The sequence below is a fragment of the Vulpes vulpes genome, chromosome 14 (assembly GCF_048418805.1).
Source record: "Vulpes vulpes isolate BD-2025 chromosome 14, VulVul3, whole genome shotgun sequence".
Taxonomy (NCBI): Eukaryota; Metazoa; Chordata; class Mammalia; order Carnivora; family Canidae; genus Vulpes; species Vulpes vulpes.
In genome coordinates, this window is record NC_132793.1 from 33779181 (window position 1) to 33792776 (window position 13596).

The 13596-nt window shown below is 38.5% G+C and overlaps 1 protein-coding gene across 2 annotated transcripts in view; it reads left to right on the forward strand.

Annotated features, from left to right (window-relative positions):
* PLCB1 (phospholipase C beta 1) overlaps positions 1-13596 on the forward strand; it is a 669180-nt gene that overhangs the window by 98508 nt on the left and 557076 nt on the right. The window lies entirely within an intron of this gene.

The window sequence follows — 13596 nt, forward strand, 5'->3', positions numbered from 1 at the left end:
ACATGTTGCTATGTAGAGCAAAAAGAATCAGGGCAAAGGGAGGAATTGGAGGTACAAGAGGAAGAGGGAAGTGTTAATTACACAGAGAGTCCTGAGGAAGGCAGGCAAAGACTGTATCCATTTGCCAAGGCCAGGAGTGGCCCTAGAAAGAGAAGGAATGCCACTTTCTCAGGATGAGACTGAGGTGGGCAAGGAACTAACTCCTTTCAGAAGAGAAATGAGTTAAGTCATCGAATTCAACTTAAAATCTGGTTGGAATTTTGAAATAAAGGGGGAGGCCCCAAGTTGTTAACAAGCCCTCTCATGAGCTTATTAATTATCTCATTAATTATCCTGTGGTAGATACAGAAATCCTTTAAGCCATCTTATTCAAGTGGCAGTACGAATCATATGCTTTAATGAAGTCACCCTCAGTGTAAGTAATAGGGGACCAATTTGGAGATTTTGGCCAATAGGCCAGTGATCGCTGTGGATGAATTGCCATATGCAGTCCACAAAGGTGTTGAGTTTTGCCTCTAGTAAATTCTATTTAGTTTTACCAAATAGTGCTTCCTTATTTTCTATAACTGTGTTTCCTCTTTCTAATATATGGGTGGGAGGCAGCGGGGTGGGGAGGAGAAGAGAAGATAAAGGCATCCAAACATACTCTGAGATAACTCTTGAGAAAAGAATATGAATATTAAATGGGAGACAGGGGTTGCTGGTTAACATTTTAGAAAGATATGTCTTCTGGCAGATCCTTTTATTAAACAGAAGAAATAACATTCTATTCTATGCCTTAGAATTTTATGATAGAATTGGCCATGACAGTATAATTTGAGCTCTTTCAGTGCAAAAGAGTGTTGTTACTGTAGCCACGGGTCTCCTGTAAAACAGGCTCATTGTTGATGCTTACTTGGAGACTGTGTTAAATATCTTGCCCACAGCTCTAAGGATTTGGCTACAAATCTGCAAAGCCATTTCATATTCATGTTACTTCCTTCCAAGATTACAGGTAATTCCCAACGACTTGCTTATAAAACAGATATGGTTTTACAAAATAGTCAATTAAGGGATATTAGTAGACTAAAGGACGTTAAGTTACTTTTAGATATGAGTTAGATATTAGATATAAGTTAAGATTTCAAAGTAATAAATTATCTATCCATACTTTCCCAATAAACGTAGAACTGAGGGAGGACTTAGAAATTAGACTTGACTCTAATTAAAAAAAAAAAAATTGCAATTGCAAATGTAATCTGTGAATACGTTCTTCATATAAAAACTGAAAACAGTACAAATGAAGTCAGTGTGCCCTTTGACACATCTTCTTCCAAATAAGCGCACAGGTTAGCTGTGTTATCAATTTGCTATGCAATTGCCCGAACTTTTCATGAGCACTGACATACAAATATATGTTATCTGCAGAAAATATGCAATATTGTTTAGTGTATGTACAATAAATAGCACCACATTTTAGGTAAATTGCCTTTAATATTTATTTTTTAAATATTTTATTTATTTATTTATTTATTTATTTATTTGAGAGAGAGAGTGAGAGCAGGGGGATGGGCACAGAGAGAGAGAGAGAGAGAGAGAGAACCAGGCATCGAATTGAGGAGGGAGTCTGACTTGGAACTTGATCCCAAGACCCTGGCATCATGACCTGAGCTGAAGACAGATTGCTCAACTGACTGAATCACTCAGGTTCCCCTTCCCTTTTATCTTTAATGATACATGTTAGAGACCTTTGCATATTACTAAACATCAAACTACTCCACACTTTTTATCTGAGAGCATTTCATCTTATGGATGGTCCATCCTTTGTTCCATGTCATTCCCTTTGGATGGATGGATGGACATTTGGTGTGTTCAAAGATTTCCTTTTTGTAAATAATGCTAGAATGTACATACTTCCTTGTGCAGGCTTTCTTTAGGATAAGGAAAATGCTGGACATGTGTGCATTTTACATTTTAATAGGCATTGCCAAATTACTCTCTGAAACGATTATACTAATGTCCTAATTTTCTTCCCCATCAGTAATCTTTCATTTTTAGGAATGAGAAAAATGGGGCACAGAGATTATATAGCTTTCCAAATATCATAAAAATCTAAGGAATGGAAATCAGATGTCCTGTCTCCCTGATAGATTTCTGATGCCTACACTAAAGTTTCTCCAAATTTAGAGAAGAAAAGAATACATATGAGACTAGCTGCCTTGATACTTTGCTTTGTATTTTTCCTATCTTTTGCCCCTTTGCAAAACTGGTTCTGATTGGTCACTTAAATCAATGGGTTGAAGAATAACAGAGGTATAGTTAACTTTGATTTAAGAGTTATGGGAAATGATTATAAACACAGATTCTTTACTAGTCTGTTTTAAGTTATTTTTCCAGGTTGTGTGATCTTGTACTCTTACATCTGCTATGATTTTCATGGTTTGGGTGTTTCCTAAGATAATTGAAATTCTCCTGGTTTAGAAATTTCATTTTCATGAACTTATCAACAGAATCTATCTTTATTTCTTCACTTGATGTATTTCCAAATGTAAGAAAATATGCAGAGTAAATTAATGGAAAAAAGCACAAGTAATATATTTGAAAAATTAAGTTTTTACTTTCTAGAAAAAATAATTTTAATGGAGTTTGGGTTCACTCTCCAAGGGCCTTCCATAGCCTCGGGTCAGGTTGAGTCATAAACATGTGCTCATCCAGGCTAGGCATTCAGTTAACTTCATTTGAGTTCTGTTTGCCTCTTGAACTGGAGGAACACATCACTTGAACTTTCCCATATTTGAAGATAACTGGGCCCACATCAATGTATTTCTGGATAACTGTTTATATGTTCCTAGCCAGCTAGGATCAGCTTGACAGTGAAGCAAATTTCTGTAGGAATAAAAAACATACAGTAATGAATGGATACAAGAAATGAATGAAATACAAAGGTCTGTAGAAATAAAAAAAAAGATACAAGAACATAATGAAAGATTCAGTGAGCACTGAACAGAGGCTAGGAACTGGGGCTAAGCATTTTCACGTTACTTGGTGTAGGATCACAAGAAACTCATGTAGTAAATTATATTTTACTCGACTTCCCTATCAGGAAATGGAGGTTGAGAGAGGGGAGAGTTATATAATTAGTAAGTACTGAGGCTCCCAATCCTCTTTCTTTCCACCACCTGGCCTCCCACCTTGGCAGAAATCAGTGGAAGCTGGAGCAACCTCTTGGAATCAGTAGAGCCTGAGTTAACTCCAAAAAGGTGGCCAAGAGTTAGATGAAGAGACAAGTGAATAGTATTTAAAGAGGGGAGGAGATTCTGTACAGGAAGAAGGACATGGTGCTCAAATGGAGTTTATTCAGATTTACCTACAAGGTACGTAGCCCTGTCCAACTGGCTTTGGAAGCTGAACTTTTGGAGGATAAAGGGCTTTGGCAGGAAAGCACTGGGACCTCATGAAAAACATCACCCAGAACTTAGGAGTCAGGAGCTCAGAAGACTCCCTGTGTATCTCTAGAGAAATTCATTTGTCTTCCCTAGTTCTATTGACTTTACATACATTTGTGTTTGTCTGCCGAATGGCTTGTTTTCTTTGCCCAGTGTGTGGTCATCCCACTATAGCAAAGATGAGCTAGCATCACCGAGCCTCAGTGCCAGATTCCAGGGGCCAGATGTCCATCCATGCTCCCATCAGCTGTAATGAGGGGAATGACTTTGAATGCTCACTCGCCTTGGCTTGGGAGTAGGGTTTTTGATTTTTTGATCCTGTGTTATAGGCAGTTGCCTAAGAAGGAAATTATTGGCATTTGAATCACAAGGAGTATGTGGGAGGTCCATATGGTCAGACTATGGAATACCTTGAGGGCCTCATAGGAACACATGCGCTGGTCTCTTTGAGAGGGGAAAGGTTGCAAGATGAAGGGGTTGGTCTGGGGCAAGTTGAAAGGGTGGTGAGATTGAGGCACAGAGGTAAGCTAAAGCATAGTGGCACACAGCAAAATAAATAGACTTTGAGATTTGGGAGAGAAATGGTGATTTGGGAGGAGATAGGGGACACTTAGAAAGCAGGGCAAGCTGGATTCATTGACTGGTTATAAGGAAAGGGGAGCTTTCAGCCCCAGGGATAAGGATGAGATTGTGTACCTTTGGGAGATTAAGAAAGGAGAAGGAGAAGAAATCTGATCATCAGGAGAGACATGACACATCTCTTAGGGGAAATGTCTCAGATTCAACCATTTAATGGTGGTATGTAAATACTGGTCATAAGGCTACAGCCTTATGTGTGCAAAGTGAGTTAGTAAGACACAAAGCCATGCTAGCTTGAAGTGCGGAGATGCGAAGCCATTCTGCATCCCCATTGGGGATGGGGTTTGTAGGAAAATGAGGGAGTCAATGGCTGATAGCCTTCCAACCAAATTTATATCGTGGGACATGCTGTCTCTGAGTTTGTGACAGAACTCTGCTGTACTTCCAGATGGATAGGTCAAGTCATGGAGTGGCGATTCAAGACCTAAATATCTGAAAAATATCATGACTTAATAATGTGTGGAAGTACAGTGATAATGCATGAGTTCCTTCCAGTAGAGAAAACTCTAGAAACAAGTCAAATGTCTATTGTGGATAACTAACTGACTTCAGAGCCTGTGCTTGACTCAAGGCCAGTGGTTTCCAAAGTGTGCCTTAAACCACAAAGGCAAATGAGAAAAGGTTAATTTTCAAACGCAGGGCTAAATATTTCTTCCTCTTGTACTAATGGGACCTAGCTGTTCCCACATGCAGACAGCACTGGTCTGAAAGAATGGTTGTGTTTTGGCCAAGCCACGAACTCCTTTTTGAGACTCTGCCAGTTCCTGGTGGAAGCCAGGAAATATATTTTTAGACCTCTATAACTCGGGCTAAGGGAACTATGTACTTGCCTAATGGTTGTCATCCAAAGGATATAAATAGAACCTTTAAGGAGACAAGCCATATGCTTTGTAGTGGTTACTTAATTTAACTTCAGATCTGATTTACAATCACTTTAATTCCTAAAAACCACTCTATTTTATTCATCAAGAATATGCATTGCCCATAAGCATGCTTTGTAACTTGGCTGTAGAATTGAAAACCAAGAAAACTTTCCTCTACAAAACCTGTAATAAAGTTAAATACTAAAGGCTTATAATAATTGTTTTTAGCTATTCTCTTAGAATTGAAAACAAACGTTATCTAATATTCAAAAAGTAGCATATTGTTAATAATGTATTTGTATGTTATAATTTCTATTTCCTCAGTATTTTTATGCATTACCTCAAAATTAAATGTGGCAAGTGCTGTAATTCCCTAATTTTTGAAGAATTAAAATAACTGGTTTTTATCAATCATGATTAGATTTGTACTGCTTTGTATTAGAGAATTTTTAAGGTAAAATTAATACAACAAACTTATAATGATTAAATACTTTAAACTGTACCCACCAGAATGATGAAATTTGAGAAGACTGACTGTCAAGTTTTGGCAAAGATACACATAACTGGAACTCTCATGTATTGCTGATGGGAGTGAGAAGTGGTTGCTACCACTTTGGAAAACTGTTTATTAGTATTTATTAAAGCACTATACATATGTATCATATGAGTCTAAGAGAAATGAGCATATATGCTCTTTATAAGGTGAAAGAATGTTCAGAATATTTTTATTTTAATAGTCCCAAACTGCAAACGACCCAACTGCCTACCAACAAGAGGAGGGATAAATTTACATTGCAAGAATGAGCTATTTATACTTACTACAATATGGATGAACTCTCATAAGTGTCATGTTGAATGAAAAAAAGCCATACACAAAAGAAAAATGTGATTCCTCTTGAATGAAATTCAAGAAAAGGCAAAACTGGGATCCCTGGGTGGCGCAGCGGTTTAGCGCCTGCCTTTGGCCCAGGGCGCGATATTGGAGACCCGGGATCGAATCCCATGTCGGGCTCCCGGTGCATGGAGCCTGCTTCTCCCTCTGCCTGTGTCTCTGTCTCTCTCTCTCTCTGTGACTATCATAAATAAATAAAAATTAAAAAAAAAAAGAAAAGGCAAAACTAATTGATGATGATAGTGGTCAGAGTGGTAAGCCACCTTCCTGTGGAGGGTAATGTTGGAAAGTGGCACCTGAGAATTTTGGGGTCCTATGGAAGTGTTCTAGATTTTGGTCTAAATGGGGGCTCCATGGATATAAACATTCACTCAGTTGTGCGCTTGAGGTTAGAGTACTTAACCATGTGTATGCTATACTTCAGTAAATGTATGAATGTTCATTTTATGCCTCAAAATGATTCACAACGAATTACTTTTGTTCTTTCTGATTCTTCATAGAAGAGAGTGGTTAAGTCTAGTGCAAAAAGTTGATCCTGGGCCAAACTGGGGAGGAGATGATACAATTTAAGTATTGATAAAAATACAAAGAGGCTTTAACTTGCCTGTATTTACTGCAAAGAGGTAAATTTGTTCTACTGTGAAGGTATTAACATATGTGGCTTAGCAGAGGTCCAATATTTTTAGGACTGTAGAACAAGTAATAATATATTTTTAAATCTTTTATACCACATAATATTAGTTAAATTGAAAAGAGAACAATTCTATTTTAAGCAATTTTTTATTTAGAAATTTTTTATATATATCTATGTAACCATTCCTATAAATGAAATCAGATATATGCTGATGGTGCTTTTTAGGATAGATATTTTTGGGGCATGCCTTTTCTGTTTCTTCTATCCATTTTGCTTCTCCTCTTATTGACAACATATTGTGTGGTCCTACATAATTTTCTTTAAGCTCACATAATAAGGCATGATTATTTTATATACATAGAGAGATATGTGTATGGATACACACACACACACACACACACACACACATCCATAGTTAAGTGCAGGTTTCTTTGTCTTTGTGCCACAAAGATGGTATATCATACATATTTCTCTGCATCTTGCTTTTATCCTCCCAACAAAATTCCATGAAAATCCCTCCATGTCAGGTGTTACATCATGGTGGCCTAGTCCATAGTCCATGGTGTGGATATACTATAATTTCTTCAATCAACCCTTTGTGTGTGAGTTCTGTTTGGGCATAGTTTTTTAGTGACTTTTAGTGAGAGAGTTTTAGACTCAGAAACCATAACCAGGGTTATGTCACTTAAATCGTCCAAGTCCATGTCTTTTCATCTATCAGAGAGGTATAAATATACCCCTTCCATTACAGATGAGCTCTAAGAATCAAAAAGAAGGTGTAGAGGAGTATATATGTTTGTTACGATGGGAAGAGTTTTGCCATTGTTAAGTTTCACGACTTTATGGGAAACACTGTTCTAAGAACTTTTAGCATATTCATTTAATCCTGACTAAGGAAGTTTCTATGTATTATTTTTTTCTTATTTTTCAGAAAAGAAAAATTGAGATAACTTACACAAAGTCAGCAGGAGATCTCAGATTCAAATCCTGCATATCTCACTTGAGATCCTGTGATTTTATTTTTCAAGCAATTTTGCCTCTCAAATATATTCATTGGACAATTTTTTTATACATGAGTGTCATGAATAGTATCAAATATAATGGTTTCTCAAGAAACTTATGTAATTACATTGTTGATCATGAACAATATTAAAATTTAAAAATGAAAGAAAGGATGTGTATCAGATAGCTATTTATGTGTAAGAAGCCATCCCAGATTGTGGCTTAAAATAATAACATGTATGTCGGTCATGATTCTGTGAGTCAGCTATCTGGGTATGCTCAGCTAGGTAGTCCTTCTGGTTTTTTATCTGGGCTCACTTAAGCATCTGTAATTAGCTGCTAGGTCAGTTGGGCAAGGCTGCTCTGGAGATCTACTGATTTTAAACCAGTATAATGGGGGCAATTGGACCATGGGGTTTTCATCCTCCAGCACGCTTCCCAAGCTCATGCAAATACTGGTGGTTTGGTTTCAAGAGGGAAAGTAGAAACATATGAGAAATCTGGAGGCCTACTCTTAGAACTGACACACTTTGGCTTCTACCATATTCTATAAGTCAAAGCAAGTCACTCAGATAACCCAGATTCAGCCACTTTCTGGGAATTACTGCCAAGTCACATGGCACAAAAGCAGAGATATAGGGTGATGAATAATTGCAGCTATCCCATTCAGTGTGGGAACAAAAAGAAAACAATGCTTACTAGTTTAATTTATCCCACAGAGCTCTGACAGCAATTTCTTATAAGTACGTGTGTGTGTGTGTGTGTGTGTGTGTGTGTGTGTGTTTTCTGCTGGGAATATCTTTTATATATTTATCTTTTAGTTTGCCAGTAGCTGGTGGTTTTGTTGGGGGAGGGGTATTGCTTTCTGAGATAGTAACCCGCTTGCTCTGAATATTTAGGTTGTACCAATCTCCCCATACTTTAGAGCTATTTGCATGTTCTTGAAGTCCTTCTGTACTGGCTGATTTTAATTTCAATAAGATTGAGCAGCCAGAGAACATGCTTGGGCAGTCAGAGAACATGACATTGTTTTGTGGCATTTTAAGGGAGTGGGACTGTTTGACTACATAATCAATGTATACAAAACCATTTTCTCTAATTCAGTTGGCTGATGATACATGTAAGTTGTATATATCCTGAAGGGCATGTCATATTTTTTTCCAAGAAGGATACCCTTTCTACACCTTCAGCATCCTAAACCTTTATACTCCAGGTCTCAGCATTCTTGCCCAATTGTGCTAAGAAGGACAACCATTTAGTAGATGAGTTAACGAGGCATGGGAAAGTATCATGTTTCATACAGGGTTCACAGACTGAGATACAAGAGTTTCTCATTTCTTGTCCCTTGACAACGTATATCACCTAATTTGATTTTCAGGTTGTTTCAGGTTTCTCAACGAACCATCTCTTATAATTTTTGAAGGGTTAAAGTGATATATTTGTTAACTTATCCTTTTAACATAATATTTCTAGGAGGCCTGGACGCAGAGAATTGGTGTCTTGGCATAAAGAGCCTTAGAAAGCCATAAATTAGGTGTTTAGTGAATGTTCCTTTTTCATTGGTTTGTAGTCATATGGCACAGTAAATGAAAGCATGGATTCAGGAATTGGCCAGACTGGGATTCATTATTTCAGTTCCACTACATATAGGATGTATGACCTTAGGTAACTTAATACAATACACACACACACATACACACACACACACAGTAGGCTGGTACACTGTAGTAATTGCTCAATAAATATTCACAGTAGGCTGGTACACTGTAGTAATTGCTCAATAAATATTCATTATTATTACTCTTGAAAACAAGAAGGCAGAATGGGAAAATGAACTTCTTAGATTAGATGCGGCAACAGAACGGAGGATCACTTGCATAGACTTCCTGGTGTTTCTCCACCGTAGCTTTTGATATTCTTGTAAAGTGTCCAGATGATGTGACACATATATTAATTAGCCTTGGGTAAGATCCCATGAGATAATATATGTGAAATGCCTGGTGCAGGGTCTGGAAGGAGTCAACACTCTGTAAATATTAACTTTATTCTTGCCTTCTCTCTCCTTCTGGTGACTGAACAGCTTTTACACCAGCCCTCTATGTTAGTCCGGGTTCCCCAGAAGCAGACTTTGAAAAATGGGTTGTGTTCAGATGAGTTTTAGGAGAAGGTCTCAGGAGAGAATGGCAAAGGAGTGGTGGGATCAGGCCAAGAAAAGGGAAGAAGCCAAATAATTTCAGGGGAGACTTAACCTCAGCCTGACACCTTGGGGTGCTTTAGAGTATAACCCTACCTCACGATATGTTCTGCCTTGACTCAAGGGAGCCTTCCTTTCATAATCCTGCACTTGTCTGTCATTGGCTATGGGCCATCTGGTGGGGCATAACTTCCCAGACACTTCAGCTCTCCAAACTAATAGAGCAGCTCCAGGACCACGGAGAACCCCCAAAGAAGACTGCAGGTATAAGCTGTTGAGAATAAAGCATGTAGAGGCTAGGGGTGGGTACAGGGAATGTACATGGGATAAGGGTGACAGATCTGGGCAGGCGAGAACAATATCTTCTATTCCCTCTCAGAGTTTATAAGAATCAGATAAACAAATCTCTTGTAAAATGGTGGCCTTTTTGAGAGAAAGGCAAGGCTAGCATTTAGGTCAAAGTCATGCATTATGTTTGTGAGCAGCTAATAAAGCAGTATCCACCAACAGAAACAAGTCTATCAGTGAAGATCAACCACCCAGGAAATCCGTGTGGAGCTTCAGTCCCTCCATCTATCTAATCTTATGCCAAACAAGAGGTGAATGTGCCTATGGGTATTTGTGTAGACATGAAGAATGAAAGAGGACCATGTTCAAGACTCAGCTTCACTACCATCCTCTGTAGAAGGAAACAACTGGTGATTAATTTCTGGGCCACATAGGACTATCCTAATAAAAGGATTGCTAAAGAGTGATTTACATCTCAAAAAAATTACATTTTTGTTTAATTTTTTTTTAAGATTTTGTTTATTTATTCATGAGAGATACAGAGAGAGGCAGAGACATAGGCAGAGGGAGGATAAGCAGGTTCCATGCAGGGGCCTGATGTAGGACTCAATCCCGAACTCCAGGATCATGTACTGAGCTGAAGGCAGAAGCTCAACTGCTGAGCCATCCAGGCATCCTAGTCGTTTTGTTTTAACCGCAACTTTTAGGGATGAGCAGCTAAGAGAAAAAAGCAAAGAGAGTTTTAGGACATTTTCAGAATTCAGAAGCAATTTTGAAATTCCTCTTTTGAGAAATATTAAGAGTTTCATGGGTATTTGTCAAAATCCAAATGAAATATTCTGGTTGCACAAATCTGCAGCTAGAGTCTTTTAGTTTTTTTAAAAAAGATTCTATTTATTTATGCATGACAGGCACAGAGAGAGAGGCAGAAACATAGGCAGAGGGAGAAGCAGGCTCCATGCAGGGAGCCCGATGTGGGACTCTATCCTGGCATTCAGGGATCACTCCTGGAGCCAAAGGCAGATGCTCAACCACTGAGCCACCCAGGCATCCCCAATCAGTCTTTTAGTTGAGGAAATGTAACATTGAAAAAAATTTGAGGGTTTGGTTCAGATAAGAAATAATGATTAGCAATAGAAAATGTCCAGAGAGCTGTTCATGGTCTTTGACATACTAAAAAGGGCACTTAAATTTGTGAAAAAGTGAACTAATGTTCCTTATTTTGGGGTCTTATGAGAAATTAGAAATAACTGATAAGAAATTTTTAATAGTTTGGAGGTAAGTTAATAAACCACTTTATCTGTGATGCATGGCTTTTCATCCTTCTTACATTTTTGTCTGGGTTAAGGACCTGTCCATCAGTGGAAGCAATTGGAAAGAAAATTTTGCCTGAAGCCGCATGAGAATTGGAACCAGAATCATAAATGGTGAATGGTGGCAAGATGCCAAAATTAATTATGAAGGCTATGGAGATAATACGGCATCTTCTAACCTATTTTGATTGATGGAAAGTATCAGAAAATGAAGAGCTCATTTTTCTCTTTGCTGTGTGCTTCTCTGTGATTTTGGGTCACATCCACTCCGAAATCTGTGCCTCCACTGAAGCCATATCTTCAGGTATATCAGTCTAGAGTGACAAAGACAGTCCTGTGTAAGTGATTCCACTGAGTCCCATAACGAGAAGGCCTTGAGCCCAATTTGTTTCTTTTGATTATTGGCAGGTTGCTGCCTGTGCCATCTCTCTGATGTGACTGTGTGAGCAGATTAGCTATGCCCTCCCCTAATTATTCATGCTTCCAGTGTTACACATTTGAAATTTATGACCATAAGGACAGTGGATTAGAAGCCTGAGGAATTGAGGCTTAAATCTGTGCCAGAGATTTACCGTCATTGTTTTAGGTGCAAAGTATTAACAGGGAAGCCGAGTCACTTCAGTCTTTGGCTTAGTACAGTTAGTGTAGCATTAACTGAGAAAGCATGCATTTTCTCTAACGCATCTGGAAAATGAAACACACAGAGAGTTGTTGAACACTGGGATTTAAGCTTAAGACTATCATTCCATATCTGTTGGGCATCACCCTGTATCTGTGAAAATCTGACACGAGATGTGCAATGCAGCCTTAGAAGGATGCTTTCAAGGTGTATGTCAAAGGTGGTCTTTACTCCTTTTGTATCCCCCATTTAATGATTTGCAATTTTTCATTAGTTGATTAAAGAGAAAATCATAGTACTAATCATGTGGCATAGATTGCCGCTATAAATACCTCATCTTCTATGCTGCAATCTCATTTATTTTTCTTCATTATGTGTGATCTGTTGGCTTTGTGACCTTGTGCTTCAAGTGAATTTGCATCTGTGAGGTAGTTGGTAATTAGATACTCATTATCATATCTTTTGCCATCTTTGAATGGCCTTTGTAGCCTTAAAGAATCCCTTAATCTATAGTCTAATAAAAGTAGGAAAAGCTACCAATAAAATCTATTTCCAGAAGTTCCATATTAAACTTTTAGCCAACTGATACATCTTATCTTTTTATTCCTGTCAGTCAACACATATGTATTGACCCCAACAGTATGCCAGGGTCCTTGCTGGCTGCTGGGTCAGTGGGACAAGGGCACTGATGCATTTCATTTTACGTGGAGGCTGTCAGTCCACAGATATTTTTTGAGCCTGAACAATATGTTAGGGATTTTGCTACCTGCTGGGATTCAGACTTGGGAAGATATAGTTCCTGTTATTCACAGAATTTATAGAAGAAACACACACAAAATCAATGTGGTAGACGTAAGATGCATATGCTGATGAAGGGCTAGGCTGGGAGAATAAGGGAAATAGCCTTAGATTTAAGGCTCCCTGCATAGAGAGCAGGTTTGCCTGGTGGATAAGAGCTTGGAGAGGACTTGTCTAGGCAGGGAAACAAGACCGTCTAAAGCACAAAGGCTGTTAAACTCCTAGGATCTACTAGTGGCACTGCATTATTGGAAATACAAGGCAAATAATGGCTTCAGCTGGGAGACCAGGTGGGTAGAGGTGAGATCCCAAAGAACTCTATATACTGTTCAAAGTGGGTCCTGTCTTACCTGCCTGCCAGTTGTTGGAAGGGTATTTGCCCATCTGTTATGGCTAAGAGAATAGGAAAGAGAATTTTCAGACAACACAGATTATATACTTGGAAGGGGGATTCCAACCCAGATTTTCTTGCCCTGAAGATACTCAGAGTTGGGACAGATTTTATGATGAAGTTTGAAAATGATGTGATTTGTTTGTTGCAGTGAAGATGATTGAAATTGAGAATGTCTGTGAATTTTTCATGAATGAAAGACTTTTATTGCCTGAGACTTAGGAATGTAGCTGAGTATTTTGTCACTGGTAGCTCAGCACTGACAACTGCCCTTAGCAAGCACTTTGAAAAGGCAGGAAGTTCTGAAGGGCCTCTTGAAGACTTAGTTTGCAGCTCCAGATATTCCAGACTGGAAAATAAGTAGTAAGGAAATGGGGTGAAGAGAGAATGAGGTTACAGTGGTACATCCATTGTAAGGTAGAAAGGAAGGAAACTCTGAAGGGAACTTGGGGACTCCAGATACAGCTGCCGAATAAGCAAGAACATACTGTCTTTGGCTAAGCTTGATTCCCAAGGGGCATCTCAGGGCATCAGGCAG